Source organism: Alligator sinensis, unplaced genomic scaffold (assembly GCF_000455745.1).
Source record: "Alligator sinensis unplaced genomic scaffold, ASM45574v1 scaffold65_2, whole genome shotgun sequence".
Taxonomy (NCBI): Eukaryota; Metazoa; Chordata; order Crocodylia; family Alligatoridae; genus Alligator; species Alligator sinensis.
The window spans coordinates 1,101,725-1,112,496 of record NW_005842071.1 but is presented as its reverse complement, the minus strand read 5'-3'; the positions used below and the strand labels follow the sequence as shown (position 1 = coordinate 1,112,496).

Sequence of the window (10,772 nt, the reverse complement as noted above, 5' to 3'; positions counted from 1 at the left end):
CTATTGTGATAAACTTAGCTTTTAAATTTTCTCATTGCACTCAACTTCCTTTAAAAACAATTCAATTGAAGCAAATTTATATACAGTACAAAATGATCAGGGCTGCACAGTGTTATGAGTCACACTGGGAAGGGAAGGTCCATGCCAACTGCAAGATTACCACAGAGGGATAGTGGGAAAAGGGGGAGGCACAGAGGATTTTGTGGGTTACACATACTGTCTGAATATTGAAAATCTACAGTTATACCTTTCTGAGAATATTGGTGCCTGGTGTCAAGTAGGAGCAACTTATGTGATAAGCCTCCAATAGTTGCAGATAAACTACAGCTAATCATTCAAACTTTAAAACATTCCTTGAATATAACCTTCCTACTTCCTGTAGAATATACATACTTCCTCTCAGATAAGCAACAGCCTTCCTGATCATCACTCCAGGTTATCACAAAAACAGAGAAGATAGAAAAGCATATTAGGCTATCCCTGTAGAATCTGAGCAGAGAAGAGTAGGAGAAGGCAGTGGGCTGGTTTAGGGCTTAAGCAGTAATAAGAAGCAAGGGAGAAGATCACTGAGGTGCTCCTTCCATCCCTTTGTCTTCTTGCAACCCTGTAATTTACCTGATATTTGTGTGTATGTTGGGAGGGATATACCAGGGCTGACTGGTGCCTCCTGAGTGTCAGAGGGGGCACAACTGCAGACCGGAAACTGTGGATCAGAAGCGGCCAGCCCAGCAAACTGTAGGCCACCAGCTGGAACACATGTAAAGCTACCTCACCCCCCCGGTGGGGGGGTGGGCCCAAACCTCAACCGCAGCTGCCAATGGTCCCAGCTCTGCAGGGCCGTGGTTTGCCATCCTGAGTGGTGCCAAGTCGGGGTGGGGAGGCACATGCCCCCCCATACCCTCCCTACTAGTCGTCTGTGGGATATACTATAGAAACACATGAATTATATAGCACTTTAGTGTGATAAAACCTTTATGAAAGAGAACATGGCACGGTCAACTGCTTTCAATACTATAGAAAAGACACCCAGAAATACACTACCCTACTAAAGGGTCCTTATGCCTGCTGACAGGAGGGATCTGAGGAATCCAAGATCTGAAAAAATCGAGGGATCTGAGAAATCTCTTGGTGTTTTTTATTTCAAACTAAAACTCTCTCTCTCTCAAACTCAAACTAAGGTGGGAAGCAGCACCACAGGGCAAACAAACATGCTCACCTGTAGTTCTTTGGATGTGTTTATATTTCCGTTCCTGAAAAATAGACAGATAAGGTCAGCACTCCAAGAATACTCAACAATGGCCTCCCACAGGGTAGTGTTCTGGCACTGACACTTTTTAACATTTACATAAGTGACATGCACTACACATCATCATGGAAATTTATCTATGCCAATGATATCGCTTTGACCACACAAGCAAAATCTTTTCAGGATATTAAGGCCACACTGAATTCTGATTTATGAATAGTTTCATAAATGGAGACTATGACCAAATCCAACCAAGTCCATCATCTCTGCATTTCATCTTGACACTCGCAAGGCAAATAACACTAGCAATGTCACCTTTTGTGGAGAAAAAGTGCATTGTGACCTGACTCCTACCTATCTTGGGGTGATCCTTGACCGCTCCCTAACCTACCATTATCACCTCTGAAAGACTGCCGTGAAAAAAAAGGCACAAGTGAACGTCATCCAAAAGCTTGCCAGCACAAGCTGGGGTGCAAAGCTGCCATCCTCTGTGCTTCTGCCATAGCCATGGTCTTCTCCACAGCTGAGTAATGTGCACCTGTCTAGGATTCAAGTCGACATACCAAACTCATCAACACAGAACTCTACCCCGTAAAGCATGAGGACTATCTATGGAACCTTGATATCAATTCCAGTGCAGTGGCTATCAGTACTTTCAAATATTACTCCTCCGTCTACTTGACGGGATGTAGCAACATACAGAGAAATAATGAGTATGAATAGTAATCTGGATCTTCCCATCCACAGAGACCTTCAAGATCTCAACTTGTCACATGATTTCATGAAAACCTTTTTGGACACGAACTGAGCACCTCCTATACCACAACACTGAAGAATCTTGGAGGAAAGCTTGGGCAGAAAACACTTTCCCAAATAAACAACTTGTCTCCAACCAAACAATGCAGCAACTGGGCTTCAAGCTTCCACAGATCATGTGGACAATCCTTAACAAGCTACACACTGGACATGGCTGGTGTGGCCACCTGATGAACAAGTGGTGGCTAAAAACCTTGTGGTGCCTAGCTCTGACTGTAGAAACCCTGACCAAACCACGGAGCACATAATAACATCCTGCCCCAGATACAAGTTTGAGGGTGACATCCTGGAGTTATACTCACTTTCCAGCAAGGCATTGGTTTGGTTGGGGAATTTGGAATTAAAACTGTGACAATAGCTCTTGCCCTTAAAGCCATACAAAAGAAGACGACACGGTTCACTGATGCCCAGATGTTCAGCTTCATCACTAAACACATTTTTAAAAGCAGATATATTTGGTACAGTCTTATGCAATAGAAAGTAAAACATCTTTCTATCTATTCTAAAGTATTTTGATGCTTCGCAGAGTCTAACAAGGATGATTAGATATAAAGAATCTCTAGTACTATACAGATGCCATGAATTCCATCAGAAGCATGGAAATCACCTTGACTTTAAATTTGGTGTCAGGAATTTAACAAAGGAGTCCCAGGAGCTGTCTCTAGCCTATGAGGCAAAGAGTAAGTTGCCTGAGGCCACACAACAAGAGAGTAACAGTTCAGATTAGAACCTGGCTTCCAGTCCTGAACTCAGTCCACCTGAGTACACTGGTTTCAAAGAAGCTGGCCAGCTTACCAGGGATGGCACTCTTAATTTAGCACAAGAAAAGAGACCACAGATGGGCAGGACCTTGGTTTTACACAATATTGAACAAAACTCCAAACCATCAAAAAGGAAAAATAAAACCCCAAACAGAAACCCAAACAAATAAAAAACATTTGACCATAAATGTTAGTTCCAACTTTTAAAGGAATTTGTTTGTATTGCCTTCCTGCTTTGTGTTCTCTTTCCATACTATTTAATAAATGAGCTTGTTGGCAAGAAAGTTCATGGAAATAGTGAATCTTCAGAGAGTGCTAGAAAGTATTCCCAGAAAGCAAGTGGTGTATTTGTAAATAAGGGTATTCACACTGGAAAACTGACTCTAAGGCATAGGCTTCTCCAGTCATGGAAGAGATATGTTCCATGTGTTCAATCAAAAATAACATTGATCAAATATTCAGTTTTTAATATCAAATAATTTCATCATGTTACTTGCAAGTAATTGATACATTCATAGGATAATTTAAATAATGGAACACTTTGAGAAAATTAGGAAATTGTGATTTGCACACTGTCATTTCACAGACCGAAAAAAAAGGTGAAATCCATCAAAGTAGTGATTTGCTACTAATTATTCAGGAAGTTCCAAGGTTACTGTCTTTCTAAGAAAAGCATCTTGCTCCCTGGCACTGTGCTGGACTTTTGATTCCAGCCAAGGTCATGATGCAGCATGCATTTAACACATGCTTGACTCCAATTAGATGGGCAGTACAGTTTACATTATTGGAACTGCCCACGCAAGTAAAGTTATACATGTATTTATGTGTTCATTGTAATAGCTTCACCAACTTTTACCAATACAATTTTTGTCATAATAAGACTCTCTCTAGAGGTTTCTTTTTATTCATCTGGCCTCTCCCAATATGAGCCATGAGATTTTAAGGAACAGCCATCCAAAGAGGCTCCTGCAACAATCTGAAACGCTGCTGTGCTTCCTGTGCAGGTGGTGGAGTCCTACCAGCCAGTTCCTCTGGAAAAATGTCTCTGATACTGCCAGAATAAACTTGTCACAGAGGAAATGAAGCTGCTGTTTCCTTTTCTGGAAGCTGGTGTCCAGCAAGACCATTACATGTTTCAAAAGCTGAATCTCTTTTTTAAGTTGCATTTTGGTTTTACTGTGTTAGTTTGAAATGTCTAATTAATTTCTTTGTACTTAAGGAATCTGAAAATAAGTATATGCATAGTATAAATATTCAAACAAACAGCATTAGGTACTGAAGTCTTTATGAGAACTAAAACATTTAATAAACAATTTTGACAGACTTCACTGCCCCCTAAAACAAAAAAGTACCACACTAATGTTACTGGATGCTGGGTCAGGTTCTACATGAATTACTTTGTGCTTTCACATGTAAAGCTCCTCCTCCCCTCAACATATATAGCACAGTTGACTTAGTTACTAAAAACTAATTGAAGACTGTATTAACACATCTTTGGAAAAAGTATCTTTTCCCATACCCGGTTTACCTCTGCTAACTATTCTGTGACACACCCCTCCCTTAAATTGACTGAGTTATTTGTAATGGTTTCTGCTCCTCAGATAAAGAATTAAAAGAACTTATTTTCAACATTTTATGAAGACAGTATATCCCTGACCTTGATCAGTAATGAACTCTGAACAGGACTGGAGAGGTATGTGTATGGATGTCCAAGGTCACAAAAGGATTGAGGTCTTAGAAATGTGGGCTTAAATAAATATTAGCATAACCTTATAGTGGATTTGTTTCTATTTGATAAGAGTTAGGATAGGAATTTTCAAAGGAGATGAAAGGAATTATATGCTCCCCTAAGACTCCCTTACATTCTCCTGAAAATCCCAGACTTAACTCAGCACAGCAGCAGTCTGAACAAGTAATGTTGTACTTTTATCTTAAGCTGTGATGGTGCCTTCTTACTTCATATATAAAATTTATCAGTTCCCATTTATTTGAAAAGATAGCAAATATGACGGACAAGCAAAAGGCTACAGACCAAATTCATCCCAGATACGACTCCTCTGAAATCTTTAGAGTTACTGTATGGATGAATTTGGCTCTCTCTAATCATAATAGAGTGATTGTGTTGGTCAGACAATAGAGTTGTGTTGGTCAGAAGGCAGGGCAGGGTGGTACCTTTATAGACTAACTTGTTCAGAGCAGTATAAGTGGCTTAGAATGATATAAGCTTTCATAAGTGATCAAGTAGGCTGTTGCCTTTGAAAGCTTATGCCTCTGAACCAGTGAGAAGGCAGGGCAGGGCAGGGCAGGGCAGGGCAGGGTGGCCATTAGAGACTATCACAAGTAAAAATGGGTGAATTTTTTGGCAAATAATTTATTCACCTGAAATGCAATTAGGGGAACTTTGGAACTATTCATGAACTTGTACCAAATTCAGTGAATCATTTCAGCCTGAAAAGAAGAATAATTCAGGAAAGTCAAAACTTTGTTTCAAAGTTTTTAAAGCAATATTTTGATTTAGAAAATCAACAGCATTTAGTAAAGGGTTATAGAGGTTAAAATTATAAAATGAAATTGCACAAAGCAAAAAAAGTGCGTTTTGAACCAACCCAAACCAAAATCCCATGAACTGAAAAAATCAATTACTGTGCAGCTCTAATCATGAGGCCTACAGTTTACAGTTATTAACAGAGGCAGAGGCATCTGAGGATAGAGGGAAACAGACAGACCTTGATTTACAGGGATTTTTTGTCTCCAGTTTGCACGTCTCTTATTTTTTCCAGTCTATTTATTTGAGTTTATTGCTAATTGCAACCTTAAACCTGTCAAAGTTAAAGGAAAGAAATCTCTTTTTGAACTTGGTACGCAATTCTCTCTCTTGTATACATTTTACTGATTCTTGCCACTGATTCTTTCTGCTTTAGTTAATGGAAACTTTTGAGCTAAAGACATCCACACTGTATATAACAGAGGAAATTCTGTCCCTAACGGGAATATTTAGCCACACATTGTCACTGAAAATTCTAACTTGAGCTTGTCAAATAGCTTCTAAATTTCTCTTGTTAAATCCAATCTGTTGAATTATGTTGACTATAGTAAGACCTGATAACATTTGTATTCTGTGAAGAAGCCTCAATACTGGATATTTAGCTCCGTCACCATAGCAAACAAATAAACACTCTCCTATTCAGTTATGAATCATGTCCACCGTGTTAAACAGGAAGCCAATTCATAAGGGTTTAATTATGCCAGGAGCTTAAGTATAAACAAAATATCTGAGAATAAGGCTTTGATTAGAACAAATGCAAGAACTGATTAACCACCATGAATGTTGTGCTGAATGTTCAAAACTCCATGTCCAGCGCCCACCTTCTTCTATGTAAAGGAAGACTGGTGCTTTGAAATGGGTGGAGCCTGCCTCAGTTCTCTCACTATATTAATCCAATTGTAAATCAGTGAACACAAAGTAGTGAATCTAGTCTCTGCATTGGAAAAGTAGAACTTATTATGGAAGAAGTGTATAAAATAAACATCTACATTATATGCACAACCAAAATTTATTCAAATACTTGGATCTAAGTTGACTTTAAAAGCCAAGAACTAAAACCAACCTGAAAACAACAACTAATATTTGACTCAACTGCCAACACTATGAAGAAATGAAGAAAGAGCCTGTGCCAAAAATACCATCTTTTCCTGATAGAAAGGTGCCCTGGTTGACCACAGCATTTTATCCAGTGTATCTGAATTCCACTGCTGGGATTGCCACTGACTCCCTACATGATTTTGGATGAGTCACCATATTTCTGCGCCTTCATTTTCCCAGTTGTAGAGGATGGATTGCTTTTTCTCACAGGAAGTTTGTGAACTAAAATATTCCTTGACAGAACTTGGAGAAAGTGCTCTGTCCCCCTAGATGCCTATCTGTATATTTATACTGTTCTCAACACAATGGTAATTGATGAGTAGCTAAGTGTAAAGCATTTGTATAAGAAGTTAATTTACCTTAATATTACTCTTTTGCTCTTTGTGCACTGGCCTGAGAATTATAAATAGTTTTAAGTATACAAAGAAGGAATGCCAGGCCAGGCTCACTGGACTGATTGAATAGGATTTCTGTCCCAGATATCACTGGAAATGGAGTATGTCCTGTTTGCTAACGTTTGACCAAAGATTCTGGAATAGATTTAATTCTGTTGATCCTGGATCAGTCTTGTCAGACATCTTCAGACCCACAGATAAGACAACAATGGAAGACAATCATTCTTGACTGCGGGATTGCTGAAGAAGAATTCTACCCTGAACTACCTCTAGCTGAGTAAGTGGTTGAAGTAGAAGGACTGAATACACAATTGTATTTAAGCCAAAATTACGTGCATTTTTGCAAATTAAAATGGGTGCAGAAGTTCCTTGTTTTTTTGTATTTGTTCTAAAATCAGATGTTTTCCGGGAAAGAAGGATCTCTTGAGCACTAAATAGTTGATGTTCACATCCTTTAGAAACAAATTAGAAAAAACATGGATTTCTGAGAGGGTGTAAGGGGCAACAAGAACCTCCTTCTCCCTTTGGAGAAGACAGTCATTATCTGGCTGCGCTCATAACCACAATGGTAGAAAACAGCTAGTTGTATCACTGGTAGTGTTCCCTGGTCCAGAAGGGTTGGGGCATACCTAGACTTAAGGAGTTTGGCCATGGCCAACACACCTCGTGCAATTTAATAGGGAAGTACAAGCTATGTCTTCTTTCACCGTGCTTCACCAAGCAACAGACCTCTTATTAAATGTGTAGAGGCCCAGGTCAAAGACTAAGACATTAGCCCCTCCCTCCTTCCCCTACCCTACTTGCATTAACTTAATGAAGCGTAGTCTTGGGTAATTGCCCAGGTTGCTCGCTTCTACAACCTGCTGTGACCAGCCTCTGTGAAAGCCATTATGTCTTATTCAAGCACTCAACCACTAGAGGTACTTTCTGTGCCCTAATACTTCACAGGCTTGCAGAGCCATAATTTGGCACTAAGATGAAGAAAACCCCATTGTGCTGTAGGGTACAATACTAAGAAGAACAGAGGGTGAGAAAGCACTAAAGGATAAAGTAAACTTCTTCAGTATACTGGAAATGATTCTTGACCCCCTACGGAAATGATAAAAGGCAGATGATTGTTCAGTGCAGACTGTGTGGTAAAGGTCAAATATTTTTGACCTATTAGTTATGTTTCTTCTCATATAGGTGACACATGCAGTATAGAAATCACAAAGTGCAGTTCTTCAGTTAGTGGTGGCATATGAGCTATACATAACTGTAAGGCTATTCTATGTATGGCAGGCAGCATCCTGGAGCATACACGTGAACAGGGACAGTGTGCCTGCTGCTAGATCCTCTTACTACTCTCTGTTTGGTTAACCAATTCCCTGGGCCATTGCACTGAGTGAAGCCATCAGCCCATCCCTTTATTCCTCCTCTGAGGCAGAGAAAGGAGGGAAAATTATCTATGGTCCCTATTTGTAGGGACCAGAGTTCTGACTGGACTGCATTGGCTTGACAGCAAGGCTGAGGGTGGGTTTGCCTTCTAGTCCACCCCTCCTCCCCAAATCCATACCCTGACTGATTTCTGACTGAACAGATTAGATTGGAAAAGAAGGCAGCTCTTTAGCAATTTAATTCTCAAACCACTAGATGCTGCTTCCTCTCTTAAAGAAGTCCAAACAGTGCTGCCATTTCACCTTAGTTGTGAGGATCTTGTGTACAGCGAGTTCTAGTTATCTCCTGTCTGTTAAAATGCATTTTTTTTTATTCTTTTCGGCTTTCCAGAAAATAATTTGGCACTTTGTTTCCATGCAATAGAAGCTTTAAAGACATATTGTAATGGAAGCCAAGATCCAATACCTTTAGTATGGGCTTAGAGCTTCTGTAATAGTCCTGCTTGCAGAGATCTGGAACAGGGGTACTCCCCTTTTCATGATTCCTGTTGATTTGGCATCATTCTGCTTCCCCGCCCTTCTCTATGCAGCTAATTTATCTGGTGCAGAGGACACTGTACAGACAGTTAACTGCACTGCTCTGTGCAGTACATCAGGGGAACACGTCCCTTGCTTCTCCCAAGCTAGGGTTATTTTTAAAACTTGTTATGGGAATTATTTGAATGCAGGCAACACTGAGGCCTTTTAAAGAGTTGCTTACAGAGCAGATTCCTTGTTCCCTTGTCTGATCATTTATGTCTCATGGTTGATTTGCTTGCCCCCCGTTTCCATTTTACTGTACAAATCTCACAGCAAAGAGGCAAGAAACACATGGAGGTTGAATTTGGAGAAACAAAAATATCTTAAAGTAGAGGTAGGCCTCAGCCATAATTCTCACTACAAACACTCTGAAGTGTTAATTTGTTTATTACTTGCCTTGGAACTTAGAGACCCAAAATGAGGCTGAGGCAGAATTGTGCTAGGTACTGGTCACACCTTTCTTGCTTTTCTTGAGACACACTGCCCTCAGCAACTAGTACATGAGACAGACAAATGGCAGGAAAGAAAACAAAAAAGCAAAATGATTTGTCCAGAATGACATAGGAGGCCAGTGGCTAGCTCCAGAGTAAGGTCCTAGGTTAGGCTGCCACCCCATGAACTTTTTGTCATGCTCACTGGGATTAGAAACAATCTTAAATTCCTCCCGCTGAGCTAAGCTTCCAAAGATATCCAAAGAAACTTAAACTTTGGTAAAATGCAGATCAGTATTGAATTTATTGAATTCAGATCTGAACTGAATTTTATACAAGAAACTAGGGCAGCATATGTGTTTGTGTTGTAGCTAGATAGAAAAATATTGCTCTCCAGAAGTGGCAAGTTTTGCAAACATCATTGCTGTCAAAAACAGAGGTGCAGGTTGTTGGTCAGGATGGGGATCTGAAGACTGAAAATATCTTACTTAGTCTGATACCTTTCTGTGTCTTGATATGACAACTGATTACATTATTTGTCATTTAATACAGGGCTCACCTGCTGTCTTCTTTGGTTCACAACTAGTGCATTTGTGGGGGGAAGGAATCCATGATGGTTTTGGAGAGAGGGACCAAAGTATTTTCTTTAAGGTCCTCTTATGTTCTAACTTTGTGGGCCATTGGCTGTAACAAATAACCATCCTCAATTATTGTGGAGGCAGGAAGGGATGCACTTTGTACATTTCAGTTTCTTTTAAGATAGTTATGGGTTTTTTCCATCCGTGGTAACCTCTTTTCCCAGTAGGATTTTTCTTTCTCTATTAGTTATGTGCTGTTGAGACCCAGATTCCAGGCTGCCTGGGGGCTCTGACTCATCCTTAGAAGGTTTTGCTGCTTCTTCTAGTGCTGTTGCAGCTTGCAATGGGCAATAATGGATACTCCTCTCTGAACTCTTTCATTCCCCTTCCCACAGTTTCTCTTCCATGACTGAAAGGAAAACAAAATTCTCTTTCTTTAAAAATAATTACTGGTTTGCAAATTAAATTTGGCACTGTTATATAATGTTTGCAGGCTGATTTACTGCACACAGAAGTTTAACAACGTTTACTTCTCTGCAAATCCAGTAACATTTAAAGAGTTCCCTGAAAAAAGCTGCAGGGCTTGATGCAGCAGTATGGTGAGTCCCTGCTGTGCCGAGTACCTTGCAATTAGTGCAACTTGACTGACACTCAGTGGGCCTGTCTACACATGCACTTTAATGCACATTAGCCCATTTTAATGTGCATTAAAGTGTCACAAAAACTGTGTGCTTTCGCTAATATGCATTAAAATAGGCCAAGTGCCTTGTTCTGCTACTTCACAATGGAGGTACTAAAATTTAATGTGCATTGGCAAAAACACATTAATGAATGTGTAGATGTGCCCAGCATCATGCTGGATTCAGACCAACAGGCATCAATTACCAACCTGCATTCAGAAGGGACCAAAGTGGAAATATATTTAAATTGGGGACAGAATAACAGAA

The 10,772-nt window shown here is 40.0% G+C and overlaps 1 protein-coding gene across 1 annotated transcript in view; it reads right to left on the bottom strand.

The window, feature by feature from the left end:
• CAV1 (caveolin 1) overlaps window positions 1-10,772 on the bottom strand; it is a gene marked incomplete at its 5' end in the record, with an annotated part of 45,441 nt that overhangs the window by 33,760 nt on the left and 909 nt on the right. The window lies entirely within an intron of this gene.